The sequence below is a fragment of the Bombina bombina genome, chromosome 1 (genome assembly GCF_027579735.1).
Source record: "Bombina bombina isolate aBomBom1 chromosome 1, aBomBom1.pri, whole genome shotgun sequence".
NCBI lineage: Eukaryota > Metazoa > Chordata > Amphibia > Anura > Bombinatoridae > Bombina > Bombina bombina.
In genome coordinates, this window is record NC_069499.1 from 1,049,849,707 (window position 1) to 1,049,870,719 (window position 21,013).

General features: G+C 39.1%; 1 protein-coding gene across 1 annotated transcript in view; it reads right to left on the bottom strand.

Annotated features, from left to right (window-relative positions):
* SNX21 (sorting nexin family member 21) overlaps positions 1–20,494 on the bottom strand; it is a 171,596-nt gene extending 151,102 nt beyond the window's left edge. Inside the window, exons 1-2 of the mRNA XM_053689384.1 lie at positions 20,419–20,494; positions 9,864–9,988 (exon numbers count right to left, since the gene is read on the bottom strand). The gene's annotated coding sequence lies outside the window, so the exon portion shown is untranslated. The remainder of the gene's footprint in view (positions 1–9,863; positions 9,989–20,418) is intronic.
* Between the last annotated feature and the right edge of the window lie 519 nt (positions 20,495–21,013).

A 21,013-nucleotide genomic window follows, 5' to 3' on the forward strand; every position in this document is an offset into this window, starting at 1 on the left:
CGTAACAAAAAACTCTGCAATATACTTTCATTATTTATTTTGTCCTATAATTTAATTCTAAAATTGTGAGCTGTTCAGTTCCTGTTAGAAGTGGAAGTGCAGAACACTGTTGTATTCCACACAGCCATTGGCTGCATACTCTAGTGACCTATTTATAACTGTCCCTAATTTGCCACAGCAGAGAAGGTAACCTAAGTTACAACATGGCAGCTCCCATTGCTTTATAGACACTAAAACTTTACATTTATTTTGTCACTATTTAAACGACTAATAAAACTTTAAAAAATTCATCTTAATCTTATTCTCAGACTAATCTTTTCTTTGAATGCATCATTCTATCTCACATTTATTTAGAGTTTAATGTCCCTTTAAGTAAAATAGATTAAAATAGCACTGGCTTATCATAATTCTGGGTAATGAGGTTTCAGGGGACACATGCATAATGCTCAGTTGGATTCAGGCTAGTGAGAAATTCCAGGCAGATCTTTAGCAAATATTTATAAGTAGTTCACCCTTTTATCTTTTTTTAGTTTTTTTTTTCCACACCAATTTCTCATAAAAATATTTAGATACAGAGGAGACAATTGAAGCAACTGTATTTATATTGTTTCCTGCAGCACCACTAGGGTTTATAATATTTTTCAGGAAGATATAAAGGGAATTCTTGTCTACATGCTAAATTAATTTTATATTTGACTTTCTCTAGGAGTAATAATACACAGGAAATATGAGTGCAGTATTTGAGCGTTTGAGACAATCTTTTTAAAGTAAATGGACAGCTTTTTACAGATGTAGCAGTATCATATGTAAATATTTGCCTCCAAAAAATGTCAGTCCTATCTAAGACGCTGTAATAATCTTTAAAAGTGATTATCTGCGTGTTCTATAGTACATTTTAGATAATACTTATATAATAATAATAACTAGTATTTATATAGCGCCTTTCTCCCAGTGGGACTCAAAGCGCTTTTTCAGCGCTCGCTCTCAGAATTTACCAAATCGGCAGCTGAATAGTAATAGTTGTTATTATTACCCAATTTAATGGTACTCATTTTATCGACCTCGGAAGGATGAAGGGCTGAGTCAGCCCTGCCGGGATTCGAACCTGTGACCTTGGATGTTTTAAACAGGCTTTTTGTTGTAGTCAGGGCATTTACCAACTGAGCTACCTCACCAGCCTGTATACAGCCTGTATACAGCCTGTATACTTCCAGTATACCTGTCTAGGCTGAATAAATCCCTGTATCGCCCACTAGAAATCAGTAGCTCCTCAAAGTAAGGTTGATATTACACTCAAGTATATAGTATAGTATGGAGAAAAATGCAGAGACGTGATAAAGAAGAGACATTTTGATGGGAATGGGTACAATAAAATAGGCAATCTGTTAAAGCATGAGAGTAAACCACACATAGTAGACAGAATTGCCTAAGCTTTGCAGCTAGTGTCTTTTAAGAGATGAGGAAGGAGCAATGCTTTTCTCTCACAAAAAAAGTATGTGGGCTGAGCAGTTGTTATGTTGCCTAGCAGTGACCTGTGCTTTTCAGCGTTAGCCAATTCAGTCCCAAAGGTCCACATTTTTCTATTTTATATTCCATCGGGATACTGCCAGAGGCAGGAAACATTTCATTGCCAGCTGAACTTTTTCAGAATATCCCCAAAGAAGAGGGGGATTAATTAAAGTGTCACAGTTTTTATCCCAGAAAATCTTTACTGAGTTTGGATGCGTTTTCCTCCCAGAAGTGCCTCTTCTTAAGAGTTAAACGACCACTGGGGAAAAGAACACTTGACTGTGTGTCTATTCATCCTTAGATTTAAAAACAAAAAGATGGTAATCTCATTCATACCACAGTAGCTAGATGCCTGACGGATAGAAATGAATCCCTGAAACAGCTGAGTGTATGCTTAGGGGTTTTGTACTAGAAGTTGTAACAGTTTTAATGGCTACCTAGAAGACCACTCTGTATGATCAAGAGACCCATGATACATGTAGGCTGGATTTAAAGATGATAAATCAAATGCTTTATAAGCTGCAAAATCCATTGCTGCAGTATACTGAGGCATACAGCATCCTGTTTGTTCAGCGGTGGCTTTTATTTCTTTATTGATTTATAGACATGTGCAGTATATGAACCTCACACTTCTATGGGAGAGAGGGAGAGAGAGAGATGCCAGATTGCTGCTCTGTATCCTTCTCTACACTAATAACTTAAAACACAACATTTTTATTTCATGATTCAAATAGCACATACAATTTTAAACAATATTCCAATGTACTTCTATTATCTAATTTGCTTCATTCTCTTGGTATCCTTTATTGAAGTAGCAGTAATGCACTATTGGGAGATAACTTAACACATCTATAAACCAAGGACAAGAGGTATACAGTATATGTGCATCCACCAATCAGCAGCTAGCTCCCAGCTATCGAGCCTACCTAGTTATCATTTTCAACAAAGGATATCAAGAGAACAATGCAAATTAGATAATAGAAGTAAATTGAAAACTTGTTTCAAATGGTATGTTTTATCTGAATCATTAAAGAACATTTCTGGGTTTCATATCCCTTTAAGCTCTAAATATGTTTAGGTGATAGACACCACTTTGTCTCCACCTGCACATTATCCTTATTTCACTAACAAAAAGTATTATCTGAACTTTTTACTTAAAGGGACACTGTACCCAAAAATTTTCTTTCATGATTCAGATTGAGCATGAAATTTTAAGCAACTTTCTAATTTACTCCTATTATCAAATTTTCTTCATTCTCTTGGTATCTTTATTTGAAATGCAAGAATGTAAGTTTAGATGCCGGCCCATTTTTGGTGAACAACCTGGGTTGTCCTTGCTGATTGGTGAATAAATTCATCCACCAATAAAAAAGTGCTGTCCAGAGTACTGAAACCAAAAAAAAGCTTAGATGCCTTCTTTTTCAAATAATGATAGGAAGAGAACGAAGAAAAATTGATAATAGGAGTAAATAAGAAAGTTGCTTAAAATTGCATGCTCTTTCTGAATTACAAAATAAAAAACATTGGGTTCAGTGTCCCTTTAATGTTTACAGTGAGGGTCCTGTCATTACTGAATAATATCTCAGGCTTTTTCTGCTTACTCTCATTCAAACTTTTCTAAATTATATTTATTCTAAACTGGTTCTTCTCATATCCCCTCTTCAAGGTGCTGTTTGACATCTGATTTTTACCACTGTTATCACTCAGCAACACACAAATAACAAAACACAAAATTATCAATCTAAATAAATAACAAAATAACAGCACTACTAAGATATAAATAAACATAATTACATCATCAAATGTCAAAAGGGACAGGTGCAAGAGTAAGGTATCGCCTACATACCCACAAATCCACAAAAATAAAAAATACTCTGCACACCTAACTGTATCAAGAAATGGAAATATTTAATGTTAGCAAGAGTATCATTTACTTAAAAATTACAACAAAGAAATTCATCAAAGAAATACACCATAGACCCACCAAAGAATGGTGAGAGGTCCCTAGCCTATCCTCACTCCCATACAGCACACACTCGCATACATCACACTTCTCCTTAGGCGTCTCTAATGAGAAATAGAACAGAGGCGTCTTTTCATAAGTTTCACAGTTCAATAGTGTGAATAAGTAACCAAAGGGCTCAAAGGTGATACTTTGTAATCCATATATATAGTGATAATATGTTAAGCTTGATTGTAGTTCATTGAACACAGTTCACTGCCCATATGTAACCACTATATACATAGGACACTCCTATCTTTCTTGGTCTCACACCCCTAAAGAGCACGATGTTTCACATAGACCTTTCCCATATACAAGACTTCCCAGTCTGTAGAACTCGTGACCTCGTCACTGGACTATATATAAGCCTCTCTACAACTAAAGCGTACGGTGCAATAATAATTACAACGTATCTCATAAGCAACACACAAATGTGAATGTCCCACAGGCTGCACAAGAAAACCTGTATGTTAAGTCAGCTTGCAACGTAATCGACATAGAGTATACTTGCTGATATTCTGTCCGGCTTCCTGTCGGAGAACGCTCAGTGAGCTTGTAGTATCTCAGCTCCTGCAAAAAACAAAGAATATACTTGCTGATACTCTGTCCGGCTTTCTGTCAAAGACTAAGGCGGTCTTTTCTAAACCCACCGTATTCATCGGTCTCCTTGAGATGGCATTCTGGATTTCCAATAGCCTCTAACAACTGTTACATGCGGCAGTTTTGGTGCAGTACATCACGCTCACTGAGCGGTATCCAACAGAACGCCTCTGTTCTATTTCTCCTTAGGGACACCTAAGGGGAAGTGTTATGTATGCGAGTCTGAGTGAGGATAGGCTAGGGACCTCTCACCAATTTTTGGTGTGTCTATTGTGTATTTCTTTGATACCTATACCTCCTCGTCATGCACACTAGAATAACCGTCTTTCATTCTACAATACTTCAGGCAATGCCTGTCCCTTTCCCTCAGTTCTCGCTTTAAATTATATCTCAATTGCCAGGATCCATGAATGAAAATTTATATTTTTCTATGATAAACATTCCAGCTAAAAGGATACCCCTTAGCAATATATCTAATGAAAACATCTTCATCCTAGTAAAAATGATGGAGCTTCTATTAAAATATTTTTAGCAATGATGAATGGTTCCATACTTAAAGGGGCAGTCTACTCCAGAATTGTTATTGTTTAAAAAGATAGATAATCCCTTTATTACCCATTCCCCATATTTACATAACCAACATTTATAATACACATTTTCCCTTTGTGATTACCTTGTATCTAAGCATCTGCAGACTGCCCCCTTATCTCAGTTCTTTTGACAGACTTGCATTTTAGCCAATCAGTGCCCTCTCATAAGTAACTCCATGGGTGTGAACACAATGTTACCTATAGGGCACACATAAGCCAACGCCCTGTAGCTGTGAAAAACTGTCAAATGCATTTGAGGCCTTTAAGGGCTTAGAAATTAGCATATGAGCCTACCTAGGGTTAGCTTTCAACTAAGAATACCAAAAGAACAAAGCAAATGTGAAGATAAAAGTTGTTTAAAATGACATAACCTATACGAATCATGAAAGTTTAATTTGGAATAGACTGTCCCTTTAACATGTGCCAGTCTTGTTTTTCTCACCACACTCTCAATACTTTTACACATTTTTTGATTATGGAATTCAAGAGCTTAAACAACGCTTTTTCACTTATTACACTATGTCCAAAAATATTTTGGACTGTTATTTTGGTTTAGCTCATGGACAAAAAGACTGAAATTACCCAATCATGGGCTAGATCACGAGTGAAGCACTAAGGGGTATTTCGCAGGTCTTTGCGCACAACAGAAATAGCACGTGTATTATGAGTTTCTAAGTAAACGCGTCGCTTGAGCACAATCAAATCTAACGCGCATCGGGTTAGCTCAGCTTCAGAGCTCTGGTTAAAAGTTACGCAAGACAAAAAAAGTTCCACAAAACACATAAAAAAATACATTTAAAAGAACAATTACACTCATAACACCGTCCGACAAAAATTATTAAACAAAACATTGCATGAAAAAGTTATCTGAATTATGAAAGTTTAAAGGGACATGAAACCCAACGTTTTTCTTTCATGGTTTCAGATAGTACATACAACTTTAAACAACTTTCCGATTTACTTCTATTATCTAATTTGCTTCATTTTCTAGGTATCCTTTGTTGAAGAAGCAGTAATGCACTACTGGGAGCTAGCTGAAAGCCAATGACAAGAGGCATATATGTGCAGCTACCAATCAGCAGCTTCTGAGTCTACCTAGGTATACTTTTCCATGAAGGATACAAAGAGAACAAAACAAATTAGATAATAAAAATAAACTGGAAAGTTGTTTAAAATAGAATGCTCTATCTAAATCATGAAAGAAAAAAAATGTGGGTTCGTGTCCCTTTAATTTTGACTTTAGTGTCCCTTTAAAGTGATGGTAAACTCTCCCCTTTATAAAAACAGATCCAGAATGTTAGCAACATTTTTGTTTGAGTTTAATTCCTCAGTTATAATGAAGAAGCGCTCTCTCTTACTTTTTAATATAGATAGGAAATTCAAATACCCTGCACTCAGGCTGTCTACTTCAAAAGCACATTTTTCTGTGAGCTAACGGTTTGAATTGTCCAATCAGCACTCTCGCTACAACAAAAGTTCCTTACATGTTTAAACATGCATATGTATGTATCTCTATAGCCCTTTGCAGCCTTTTTTTTTTCTTTTCTAGCACATAACTTTTTATGCAATGTTTTAATACTTTTTATCAGACAGTGTTACTACTAATGTATTTTATTCAAGCGTAACGGTTGACCAGAGATCTTAGGTCACGATAATCATTCTAGCGTAAATTATGATTTTGCACACACGTTCGCATTTACTTTCAACTTGTAATACTTGCGTGCAAACAGCCTTGAAAACCCGATTCACTTGCGCGCAAACAATAGCTCTCCACTCATAATCTAGCCCTAAGTGGTTCCTTTAAAAGATAGTTATTTTATCCCTTCAACTGAGGTAACATTTCTACCCCTGTGCTGATGTGCAATTTTTAGATTCAATTAAAGGGTCATGAAACCCAAAATGTTTGTTTCAAGATCCAGATAGAAAATAAAATTTTTAACAACTTTCCGATTTACTTCTGTTATCTAATTTGCTTAGTTCTCTTGGTATCCTTTGATGAAAATCATACCTAGGTAGGCTCAGGAGCTGGTAGCTAGCTGCGGATTGGTGACTGCACATATATGCCTCTTGCTATTGGCTTACTGATATGGGGCCAGATTACAAGTGGCATGCTAAATATTTTTGTAACACCACTAAAAGTAAACTTTTAACGCGTAAAGGTTAGCGTGCATATTACAAGTTGAAAGTAATAGTTTAGCGAGAAAGTGAAACCTAATGCACGCTAACTGCAGGACTTCGGATATGGCAACCACTCAATAGAGCGTGCTTTAAAAAAAACTTATCGCTTGCATGCTAACCCGACACCGCGTTAGTCTGTGTTAAACCCGAAGGTAGTTATGAATATTTTACAGCATTGGATTGTAAAATATTTACATTAAAAACACAGTAAAACATAATAAAAATATTACAATTTAATAAATATTAATTTTCATGTTTAAAAGGTATTTGTCTTGGAAGGGCTCCAAAGTGTGTGTGTGTGTTTATATATATATATATGTTCATATGTGTATAAATGGATGTATATACATACAGAATCTAAACATTAATTCACACACACACACATATATATATACACACACACACACATATATATATACACACACACACACATAATAGCCCTTGTCAAATACCATATACCTTTTAATCCTTGTAAAAAAAAATCAGATAGTATATATAAGTGTAACACTTTATTTTAATGTACTTAGATTGTGCTTGGTGCAACTTAATTTTTACCCCCTACACGCAAGGTCTTCACTTGTGTTAATCTGCGTCCCTGTTCACTTTCAACTTGTAATATGCTTGCAAATTAATGCGGTCGCGATATTGCTATCTTTAGCACGCCACTTGTAATCTAGCCCATGTTCAGCCAGCTCCCAGTAGTACATTGCTGCTCCTCCCACAAAGGCTACCAAGAGAATTAAGCAATAAAATGTGTGTTAAAGGGGCATTAAACACTAAATAATTGCTAAATAGATGATGCATTCAAAGAAAACATTAGTCTGAGAATAACATGTAGATATATTTTTTGAAGTTTCATTAGCTGTTTAAATATTGACAAAATAAGTGTAACGTTTTAGTGTCTATTAAATAATAGGAGCTGCCATGTTGTAACTTAGGTTACCTTCTCTGCTGTGGCCAATTAGGGACAGTTATAAATAGGTCACTAGAGTGTGCAGCCAATGGCTGTGTGGAATATAACAGTGTTCTGCACTTCCAATTCTAACAGGAACTGAAAAGCTCACAATTTTAGAATTGAATTACATGAAAAGGAAAAAAAAAAAATAATGAAAATATATTGGAGGTTTTTTTTTATATATATATATATTTATCATTTTAGGTCACCATCCTAAAGTGTTTAATGTCCCTTTAAACGTAATTGTTTAAAATTGTGTGTTTACACTGTATACCCCCATGCACATGTGTGGTGACATTACCAGTATCCTCAAATTCCCCTGGCAATGCTGGACCACGTGGCCACCAGGGATGAGGGGGTAAATTCAGGGGGAGGCAAATTAACTCAAACCCCCCCCCCCCCCACGGATGATCTGCACTAAATACAGATGAAGACCAAGGGGCATATTATCGGAGCTTGATGCCCCTTGTTTCCGGCAAGCCTTCAGGCTCACCGGAAACAGAAGTTATAAAGCAGCAGTTTAAAGACCGCTGCTCCATAACTTGTCCGCCTGAGGCCGCGGACAGAAATCAACCTGATCAAATACGATCGGGTTGATTGACACCACTGCTAGCGGCCGATTGGGCGCAAATCTGCAGGGGGCGGCATTGCACCAGCAGTTCACAAGAACTGCTGGTGCAATGATAAATGCCGACAGCGTATGCTGTCTGCAATTATCGATGTGCGGCGGACATGATACGCTACTTCGTATCCTGTCCGCTTGCACATTGATAAATATGCCCCCATGTGTTTAATAACAGCAATGAACTACTAGGAGCTGGTGATTGGTGGGTAAATACATATGCCTCTTTTCACTGGCTCACCAGAGGTCTTTTTCAAGGTGACAGTTTCGCATTGCAGTTCTGGAACTGACTTTTCCCATGGGTTTTACCCATTTGCAGGGGTTAAACACAGTTATATCCAAACAAAAGTGCAACAATAAAATGCTCTAAAACAGGAATGGCTAACTGGCAGCCCCTAAGAAAAACAGAAGAAAGATAGTTTTTGTGGCCCCAGGAAAAAGGGGAACGAAAGATGTGTGCTTTGAGGTGACCACAGCTCAAAAATATCCTCTGGAGGCCATATGGGTCTCTTAAAGTGAATGTCATTTTTCACGAATGAAAGCCCCGTTTTTAAAAATACTATTAAAAACAGGGGCACTTTTATTCATGAAAGTTTACATTGCAGCCATTTTTTTAAAAATACTTACCTTTTCTTCCTTGCAAGTGTGGAACACCGGAGCAACGATTGCCCTGCCCCCAGGTCATCTCTTCTAACGTCAAAAATTACAAATCCGGCTTCCTCCAATAACGGCTTCCCCCCCAGAGCAAACATTGCCTGAGGCCACGCCGTGATTGGAAGAAGCCGGATTCATCATTTCTGACATTAGAAGAGATGACCCGGGGGCGGGAGAATCGCTGCTCTGGAGTTCCACACTTGCAAGGAAGAAAAGGTAAGTATTTTTAAAAAAAATGGCTGCAATGTAAACTTTCATGAATGAAAGTGCCCCTGTTTTTAATAGTATTTTTAAAAACAGGGCTTTCATTTGTGAAAATTTACATTATCTTTAAGGCTTCTATAATATTGATCTGTGGTCCCCATGAGTTAGGAAGTTGGTTATCACCGCTCTAAAAAATTAGATCATTTACTTTTTACAATTGTATGACCCTTTAAGAGCTCTTCAGGAGTGATTTGTTAATTATTTAAATCTATCTACCATCACTGTATGTTGGGTTGAAAGTAATCTAAAATAAATATATTGTGGATGCAAAATGGTGTTTGGTATATGTTCATTCATTTTTTATTTGCATAAAGTAAAGCAACTAGAAATCACTGTAACTGAACTATGAATTATAAACTACTATAAAATCAGTAAAGGGTACATAGAAGGGGAAAATCAAAATGGCAGATGATTTTTAGTCCACTAAAGATTAGACTCTTTAGATAAGAAGGGGTAATGATATAGTACAGAATTGATTAGAATGCTCACCTCCAGGAATTTCACAATTCACTTGAACTTTCAGTTAGACATTTAGCACCTCAGAAGTAGAACTCTTCTCCTTACTGGTTCCTCTGATGTGAATACAAACTGCACATACATGTCAAGCGTTGTTCCTACAAGAATAGATAAAAACAAGAGATTTACTACTTCGTCTTGAAAATTTAAATGGGATATTAAACTCAGAATGTAAATTAATCAAAATTGTAATATTTATCAATTTTATTTTTGCACCATTTGTTCTAAAATAGCACAAACAAGAACATGGATTTCACCACACTTCTTAAAAGGTGTATCCCTAAACTGCTCTTGATTGTAAGACTGCACAAGATAGTGTAAAAATCATATTATAATATTTTTTTCAGCTATGGTTTATTGTGAATAAATAGTTTTCTCACAGAACATAACTAAAAAGTGCAAGGCTTCAGGGCAAACAATTTACATGCAGGATATTTTTGCCCTTGGAAGCACTGAATGAAAAGTTTAAAATAACTTCTAGTTTAAACAAAAATATACTTCTTAGAGTCAAACAACCATCAAATTCACATAGATTTAACTAAGTAAAAATGATTTTGGTTTGCAAATTGTCCGTTTTTATTGTTTTTAGTGGCACAACACATACAGGATTCCAAACTTCTGACTGAAAAGTTCTGTTCTCTGATTACAGAGAGTAGGGCACCGAGAACTTTTGAAAAAATTCTTGGAGCTATCACTAGGCCAAATGGAAGAGCGATAAATTGGTAATGCTTGTCTAGAAAAGAGAATCTCAGAAATCGATAGTGGTCTGGATGAATCGAAATATGAAGATATGCATCCTGTAAGTCTATTGTGGACATATAATTACGTTGCTGAACAAAAGGCAGAATAGTCCTTATAGTCACCATTTTGAAAGTTGCCACTCTTACAAAACGGTTCAAAATTTTCAGATCCAGAACTGGCCTGAATGAATTTTCTTTCTTTGGGACAATGAATAGATTTGAATAAAACCCCAGACCCTGTTCCCGAAACGGAACTGGTATAATTACCCCTGAAAGCTCTAGATCTGAAACACACTTCAGAAAGGCCTGAGCCTTCACTGGGATTGCTGGAACGCATGAGATAACCTTGAGAGACAATGCTCTGAATCCATTGATTTTGGGCAGAATCTGCCCAAATGTTTTGGAAAAATTTGAATCTGCCCCCCACCAGCTGAGCTGGAATAAGGGCCGTACCGTCATGCAGACTTGGGGGCTGGCTTTGGTTTTTTAAAAGGCTTGGATTTATTCCAACTTGAAAAGGGTTTCATATTGGAAACAGATTCTTTGGGGGAAGGATTGACTTTCTGTTCCTTATTCTGTTGAAAAGAACGAAAATTATTAGAAGCCTTAGATTTACCCTTAGATCTTTTATCCTGAGGTAAAAAAAACTCCCTTCCCCTCAGTAACAGTTGAAATAATTGAATCCAACTGAGAACCAAATAAATTGATACTTTGGAAAGAAAGAGATAGTAATCTATCTTAGATACCATGTCAGCATTCCAATATTTAAGCCACAAAGCTCTTCTAGCTAAGATAGCTAAAGACATAGATTTAACATCAATTTTGATTATATAAAAAATAGCATCACATAGACAGTTGGGGGGGTGGGTGCTCCCAATTTACAGGATTATTACACAGCAGCAAGACTGGCGCAGAACTCAATACTTGGTAGACGACAGAAAGATGTTCTCTGGCCCGCTTTGGAGGCAACCATGGGGGGGATGGAGGAACCTGACGATATTATATGGGGTACTGTAAAGAACAAAGACCCAAAAGCTTACCAAAACAAAATTACGCAAATGACTAAGAAACAATGGGCTAAGATCCAACAGATAGGGAAGTTAATTCCTAAGCAATCCTATATTATAAAAGACAAGTGTTTGTCTGAAGCCGTCATGCGCAGTACAGACAAACACTTGGCCTTAGATTCTATTCTCGCGCACCTCGGCATAGCTGACAGCTGACAGATTGGGAGCGCGAGGTACACAGCATACAAGCAGCTGTGAGATAGGGAGCGCGAGCTACTCAACAGCTGTGAGGTCTGCTGCGTGAGAAGCGGCAACGCGCTCCCCAGACCTCACAGCTGTTTGTGGCCGACGGGAGCGTCGCGAGGGGCGTGGTCGGGCGTCGTGAGGGGCGTGGCCGGGCGGGTGTTGCCGCAATGGGGCGTGGCCGGGCGGGGTCCCGCGAAGACAGAGCCAGAGAGGGAGCAGGAGGGGGGGGCAGAGAGGGAGCAGGAGGGGGGGCAGAGAGCCAAAGAGAAGGGGGGGCAGAGAGCCAAAGAGAAGGGGGGGGCAGAGAGCCAAAGAGAAGGGGGGGGCAGAGAGCCAAAGAGAAGGGGGGGGGCGGAGAGCCAAAGAGAAGGGGGGGGCAGAGAGCCAAAGAGAAGGGGGGGGGCAGAGAGCCAAAGAGAAGGGGGGGGCAGAGAGCCAAAGAGAAGGGGGGGCAGAGAGCCAAAGAGAAGGGGGGGCAGAGAGCCAAAGAGAAGGGGGGGGCAGAGAGCCAAAGAGAAGGGGGGGGCAGAGAGCCAAAGAGAAGGGGGGGGGCAGAGAGCCAAAGAGAAGGGGGGGGGGCAGAGAGCCAAAGAGAAGGGGGGGGGCAGAGAGCTAAAGAGAAGGGGGGGGCAGAGAGCCAAAGAGAAGGGGGGGGCAGAGAGCCAAAGAGAAGGCGGGGGGGGGCAGAGAGCCAAAGAGAAGGCTGGGGGGCAGAGAGCCAAAGAGAAGGCTGGGGGGCAGAGAGCCAAAGAGAAGGCGGGGGGGCAGAGAGCCAAAGAGAAGGGGGGGGGGCAGAGAGCCAAAGAGAAGGGGGGGGGGCAGAGAGCCAAAGAGAAGGGGGGGGCAGAGAGCCAAAGAGAAGGGGGGGGGGGGGCAGAGAGCCAAAGAGAAGGGGGGGGGGGGCAGAGAGCCAAAGAGAAGGGGGGGGGGCAGAGAGCCAAAGAGAAGGGGGGGGGCAGAGAGCCAAAGAGAAGGGGGGCAGAGAGCCAAAGAGAAGGGGGGGCAGAGAGCCAAAGAGAAGGGGGGGCAGAGAGCCAAAGAGAAGGGGGGGGGGCAGAGAGCCAAAGAGAAGGGGGGGCAGAGAGCCAAAGAGAAGGGGGGGAGAGAGAGCCAAAGAGAAGGGGGGGGGAGAGAGAGCCAAAGAGAAGGGGGGGGAGAGCCAAAGAGAAGGGGGGGAGAGCCAAAGAGAAGGGGGGGAGAGCCAAAGAGGGGGGGAGAGAGAGAGCCAAAGAGGAAAAAGAGCCAAAAAGGAGAGAGAGCCAAAGAGGGGAGAGAGAGAGCCAAAGAGGGGGGAGAGAGAGCCAAAGAGGGGGGGGGGAGAGCCAAAGGGGGGGGGAGAGAGCTAAAGGGGGGGAGAGCCAAAGAGGGGGGAGAGAGAGAGCCAAAGAGGAAAGAGAGCCAAAGAGGAGAGCAAAAGAAGGGAGAGAGACAAAGAGGGGGGAGAGAGAGCCAAAGAGGGGGGGCAGAGCCAAAGAGGGGGGGGGAGAGCCAAAGACGGGGGGGAGAGCCAAAGAGGGGGGGAGAGCGCCAAAGAGGGGGGAGAGAACAAAAGAGGGGGGAGAGAGCCAAAGAGGGGAGGGGAGAGCAAAAGAGGGGGGGGGGAGAGCCAAAGAGGGGGGGAGCCAAAGGGGAGGGGGGAGCCAAAGGGGAGGGGAGAGCCAAAGAGGGGGGAGAGAGAGAGCCAAAGAGGAGAGAGAGCCAAAGAGGGGGGGAGAGAGAGCCAAAGAGGGGGGAGAGAGAGCCAAAGGGGGGGGGAGCCAAAGAGGGGAGAGAGAGAGCCAAAGAGGAGAGAGAGCAAAAGAGGGGAGAGAGCCAAAGAGGGGGGGGGGGAGAGCCAAAGAGGGGGGGGGAGCCAAAGAGGGGGGGAGAGCCAAAGGGGGGGGAGCCAAAGAGGGGGGAGAGAGAGCAAAAGAAAGGATGGAGAGAGCCAAAGAGGGGAGAGAGAGAGCAAAAGAGGGGAGAGAGAGAGCAAAAGAGGGGAGAGAGAGAACAAAGGAGAGGGGGGAGAGAAAGCAAAAGAGAGGGGGGAAAGAAAGCAAAAGAGAGGGGGGAAGAGAGAGCAAAAGAAAGGGGGGAGAGAGCAAGGGGTGGGACCGCTGTTCTGAAAAAAATGGCCCGTGTACACGGGCTTTAGTACTAGTCCCTAATAATGCCGCTAAAATTTTTGTTAAATGAGGAGTTTAGATACCATATAAAGAAATGGGAAAATAAAGGCTTATACAGGGTGGCGGATTTGCATTCACAAGGTAAAATACTGACCTTCACGCAACTCAGACAAAAATTAGAGCCTATTCAGATACACTGGTTTCTTTACCTACAGGTCACATCAGCTATACGAATACACATTAATAGTGCTAGACCACATAGTCAAAGGACGACTCTTGAAAATTTATGTACAGCAGTTAACAGACCCAAGAAAGCAATCTCTAGTTTATACATATCGCTGCAGGAAAATAAATACTTAACTAAAACTACACTGCTACTAAACTGGGAGGGAGATATAGCGAAGGAGCATACGATAGACAAATGGAGTGATATATTCCATCACGCTAGTAGGGGCCTTATTAGTGCAGACCTCAGAGAGAACGTACTGAAGACAACTTTTAGATGGTACTTGACACCAGTAAAAACAACCCATATGACATCAGGAGGTTCTAGCCACTGTTATAGAGGGTGTAAGGTTAGGGGATCATATCTCCACATGTGGTGGGATTGCCCTAAAGTCCAAAACATTTGGGGGGAGTTATCTGCACTGCTGAGCATATTATTAGATGAGCGAATCTCGCTTACACCGGCCCAGGCACTGTTGCACGAGACAGTTCCGGGATTAAATCCACATATAAACACTTTTATCCGAATCCTCTGTACCACCACAAGAATAGCTATAGCTAAATATTGGAAAAATGAGATACCTACATGGACAGAGGTTTTAACTAGAATACAGATGATTTATTCGATGTACGAGACAGCAGCAGTTATACAGGATACAGGGCCTGCGTTCCAGAAGATCTGGTTTTACTGGATACTTAAAGGTAATGGAAGAATAAGTTAGGGAGAAAGGCAGAGAAGTCTTAGAGAATAATAGTTGCCGATCAGACATGATAGGTTACCCAATATAGGGAAAATTGATGAGGAAGCTACTATTAGCCATATAGATAAACACTAGGGCGACAGGTGCCCGTGGCTCCATTAGTTTCACATGTTGTGTTTTGAGATTTGTTGAGTTTTGTTCATTGGTTCTAGTTAGATTAATAATATTGCTAAAGTGATAAGAATACCACCCCCAAGATTACATTTCTCCGATATAGACTGTTGTATCCACTGACATTTAAAAGGAGAAACCAAAGGGAAAAGTATGAAAATGAGAGAAGCCTCCACATATTCTGAGATGGACCGTAGAAAATATAGCAGCTTAGATAAAGAGTATAATTGTGTGTAAGGTAATATGTGTTTTGCTGCCTAACGTTTTTCTTGTCTTTTTTTCTCATTGTAAGTTACATGTCATTTACCTGATGTACAAGGAGGAGGTTTGTGGTTAATAAAAAATATTTTATCTAAAAAATAGCATCACAGATAAAATGATTAGCATGTTGAAGCAAGCGAACAATGATAGACAAATCAGGATCTGTTTCCTGTTGCGCTAAACTTTCCAACCAAAAAGTTGATGCAGCTGCAACATCAGCCATAGAAATGGCAGTCCTGAGAAGATAGCCAGAATATAAATAAGCTTTCCTTAGATAAGATTCAAGTTTCATATCTAAATGGTCCTTAAAGGAAGTACTATCTTCCATAGGGATAGTAGTACGTTTGGCAAGAGTAGATATAGCCCCATCAACTTTGGAGATTTTTTCCCAAAACTCTAATCTAATTGCTGGCAAAAGATACAACTTTTTAAACCTAGCAGAAGGAATAAAAGAAGGAACAGGCCTATTCCATTCCTTTGAAATCATATCAGAAATAGCATCAGGAACTGGAAAAACCTCTGGAGTAACCACAGGAGGTTTATAAACAGAATTTAAACATTTACTAGTTTTAATATCAAGAGGACTAGTTTCCTCAATATCCAAAGTAATAAACACCTCTTTTAACAAGGAATGAATATACTCCATCTTAAAGAGATAAGTAGATTTGTCAGTGTCAATATCTGAGGTAGGATCTTCTGAATCAGATAGATCCTCATCAGAGGAGGATAAATCAGTATGTTGTCGGTCATTTGAAATTTCATCAACTTTATGAGAAGTTTTAAAAGACCTTTTAGGTTTATTATAAGGCAGAATAGCAGACAAAGCCTTCTGAATCGCATCAGCAATAAAATCTTTTATATTCACAGGGATATCATGTACATTAGATGTTGAAGGAACAACAGGCATTGTACTAGTACTGATGAATACATTCTATGCATGTAAAAGCTTATCATGACAACTGTTACATACTACCGCTGGAGATATAATCTCTACTAATTTACAACAGATACACTTATCTTTGGTAGAACTGTTATCAGGCAGCAGGAATCCAACAGTGGTTTCTGAAACAGGATCAGATTGAGACATCTTGCAAATGTAAGAGAAAAAAAAAACATATAAAGCAAAATTATCAATTTCCTTATATGGCAGTTTCAGGAATGGGGAAAAAATGCAAACAGTATAACCCTCTCAGCATAGAAAAAGGCAAGAGGCATATAGGAAGTGGGGTTTAAAAAATTAAATAATTTGGCGCCAAATATGACGCGCAATGCAAAATTACATTTTTTGGCGTTGACAACATCCGGAAATGACGCAACTCGCGTCATGGCAGACGCAACCTTGTGCAAGGAACCTGCCATCAACTAAGACGCCGGAAATGGCGAATTTGCGTCAATGAACGTAACTTTCGCACCAAAAAAATTCTAGCGCCAAGAATGACGCAATAAACATTAGCATTTTGCGGCCACGCAAGCCTAATTTTGCCCGCGAAAATGAAAGAAAACAGTCAATTTTGAAGAAAAGACTATACCCCAGGTAAGAAAAAAATAACTTTGTAAATATGTTTTTCCCAATTTTGAAACTGACAGTTTGCAAAAGGAAATATACATAAACCTGACTCATGGCAAATATAAGTACAATACATATATTTAGAACTTTACATTAATACATAAAGTGTCAAACCATAGCTGAGAGTGTCTTAAGTAATGAAAACATACTTACCGAAAGACACCCATCCACATATAGCAGATAGCCAAACCAGTACTGAAACGGTTATCAGTAGAGGTAATGGAATATGAGAGTATATCGTCGATCTGAAAAGGAAGGTAGGAAATTAATCTCTACGACCGATAACAGAGAACCTATGAAAAGATTTCCCGCAAGGAAAACCATAGAATTCAATAGGCGATACTCCCTTCACGTCCCTCTGACATTCACTGTACTCTGAGAGGAATCGGGCTTCAAAATGCTGAGAAGCGCATGTCAACGTAGAAAATCAAGCACTAACTTACTTCACCATCTCCATAGGAGGCAAAGTTTGTAAATCTGAATTGTGGGTGTGGTGAGGGGTGTATTTATAGGCATTTTGAGGTTTGGGAAACTTTGACCCTCCTGGTAGGATTGTATATCCCATACATCACTAGCTCACGGACTCTTGCCAATTACATGAAAGAAAGTACCAATTTGCTATAAAACAATATGTCCCTGGTCCAGACAAGTGCAGTATTTAAAAAAAAAAAAAAAAGTGTGCATGTTTCATGACAATGGTATAGTACCTGCATGTATTTAAAAAAGGGATTGCATTATATATTTTACAAATAGACAAGGCATGAATTTAAGTTGACTGGTTCAACATGGCTCAAATGCAGCTTCAAGGATTAATAAAGTCGCCTAGGATGTGAGACTCTGTAGCAGACCTATATCTCTTGGTACCCTTGTTTTGGGAGCCTGTACCTCCTACAGTGTTCTCCACAGGAAATTTTGCCAGCCGGATGGCATTATGAAGTAGCCGGTGTAATACTTTCTAATATTATAACATTTCCAGATATTTAATAATGTTACTTAAATGGTAATAAACCCTAAATTTTTCTTTCATGAGTCAGATAGAAAATACATTTTTAAAAACTTTCCAATTAACTTTTGTTATCAATTTTGCTTCATTCTCTTGGTATTCTTTATTGAAGGAGCAGCAAGGCACTACTGGGAGATAGCTAAACACATTGGTAAGCTAATGACTAAAGGCATAGCTCCCAGATCTGGAGCCTACCTAGGTATGCATTTCAACAAAGGATAACGAGACAAAGATATTGGATAATAGAAGTCATTTGGAAAGTTGTTTAAAATTGTGTGTTCTATCTGAATCATAAAAAAAAAAATTAAAACAATTTTCTAATTTACTTCTATTATCTAATTTGTTTCATTCTCTTGGTATAATTTGTTGAAGGAGCAGCAATGCACTACTGGTTTCTAAATGAACACCTGGGTGAGCCAATGACAATCAGTATATTTATACAGCCACCAATCAACAGTTAGAACCTAGGTTCTCTGCTGCTCCTGAACTTGCCTAGATAAACCTTTCAGCAACGGATAACAAGAGAAGGAAGCAAATTAAATAATAGAAGTAAATTGTATTCTCTATCTGAATCAGAAAAGAAACATTTTGGGTTTCATGTCCCTTTAAGTTTGGCCTGGGTGGTCAGCAAAGTCAACAGAGTGGTGTGTGCATTATAGGGATGTTAAACTGTTTGTTTCCTTGTTGTAATAATAAAAAAAAAACACTGAGCTGTGTCTTATACTTAATAGAAATCAGTGCAATATTATTATTCATCTTTTTAAATAGATTTTACCTTTATTTCTTTTTTTACACTACATTTGTGCTTGTCCCTTACTTCCTCTCACAGCCTTACAAGGAGTAAGAGGTTTATCTTAACCTGATGTGATACAACTTACTGGCTGGTTACTATTAAAGGGACAGTCAACTGAAATTGTTTTATAGATAGATCATCCTTTAATGGCATACCCACATTACATTTGTTAAAGGGACAGACTACACCAGACTTGTTATTGTTTAAAAATATAGATAATCCTTTTATTACCCATTCCCCAGTTTTGCACAGAAAACATGGTTATATTAATACACTTTTTACCTCTGTGATTACCTTGTATCTAAGCATCTTCTGAAAGCCCCCTGATCACATGACTTTTTATTTATTATCTATTGACTTGCATTTAAGCCAATAAGTGCAGTGTCATCCTCAACACAGGGGCGTGAGCACAATATTATCTATATGGCTCACATGAACTGGCAGTCCCCTGTTGTGAAAAGCTAATAAAAAAACATGTGATAAGAGGCTGTCTGTAGTGGCTTAGAAATAGGCAGAAATTTAGAGGTTTAAAAGGTAATAAAGTATATAAATATAACAATGTTGGTTGTGCAACACTGGGGAATGGGTAGTAAAGGCATTATCTTTTTAACAATAAAAATGTTTGTGTTGACTGTTCCTTTAAGTGAATAGACAAGATAACAGAGAGTCAGACTTGCTCATGCCTAGATTTGTGAGAATATAACCTAAGTTTCACATATGTCATCTTCCGTATTACACTGGGGCAGGGCTACACTGAGAATTTCTAAGTGCTCATTATGCAAGAAAGCTCTTGCTCTTTTTTTACACAATATGTTTCTTTTTAGGTTCACTTTTATTTAAAATATTTGTTTTTACCAAAGGAGCACTGTTTAATATCCCTTTAAGTAAGCCACTCTGGATTTATTCATATTGAACTCATCATATCTAAATGTATCCTTTCTAAAACGCTTTACCTGCTAAAATAAACATTTGTGGTTTCCATTATACATTTTATATATTATATACTTGAATGAATGTTAGTTAAACATACCATAATATGTTTTGCATTAAAAATAAGTATTGCAAAAGTAAAAAAGAAAAAAACAACATTCCATAACATTTTTATAATGGTAAAAAGGGACACTTTTGGGGCCATTACCTAAGGGGTGTGTGTGACAACAAATACCAACATCAGCAGCTGCCAGTTTACTGCCCCTCTCCCATAGAGGTAAATAGGGAGTGCATGGCTAGTTGGCTACTGTGTCCTCAGCTCCAAGGTGGGCCTTTTAGACAAATGGTTTTGGGGTGAGTACATGCAAGGTGATGTGCTGATATTTTGCCCTGGTTACACTTCTGCAATCTGCTAAAAATATACATAGTCTGCTCTGATGGTCCTACTACAAGGAATAAACCAAAATTTTGACTACATATGAAACGTATGACAAATATGCACAGATGTTTAGAAACCATAAGTGCTAGAATCAACTTTTGATTGAAGTATGGTAAGTATCTCTTTAAATCTTTGGCTGTAAGTTATTTTTTACAAAAGGGAGCTTGATTATTTTTATAATGTAATTAGCTTTGGTACTTTTGGTTACATTATTTTTTACAGATTTAGAAAATCCTACTTTGGTCTATTTTTATAACTGCAAAACAAAGAGGTAAACAACAATTTGATCTATTTATTTCTGTTAATAGTTTAATCATGTATCTGACAAATTAGACCATACCCCATAGCTGTGAAAGACGGTATCCACAGTGCTCCCTCTCAGAGGATACAGGAACAACATCTCATCCTGTACAGAAATCAGATTCAGAACTGCCCAGTAGGCTGAGAACTACAATACCCATCATGCTCTATTCTGATCACTCTTCAATAGCAAAGCTGTTGAACTACAACACCCAAAATGCTTCATCATTCTCCCATTTAACAATCTGGGAAAGCTATAGATCAGAGATATGTGACTCTCAGCATAAACTCTATTGTACAATTAAAAAAAACATTTAGAAATCTTACCAACATCAGCATTATACAAACTACCAAGCTATACCATAATCTAACAAACTATTTGGAGTGTCATCTCCAGATCACCAAAACTTTGCAAAACTTAAAGGGACATTAAACTACAGTGCACAGCTACAAAAGAATGGTAACTACTCACTATGTTATTGCATTTCATAATGTTCCTACAGCTACAAATCAGTTCTGTTTTAATACAGCTGTAAAAAAAATAGTAAATATTAATGATCTGTGAGTGTGCACAGCTTATGTCATAGGTTGTGAGACTACCTGAGCTTCAATATGGCAGCCCCCAGTACAAAGAG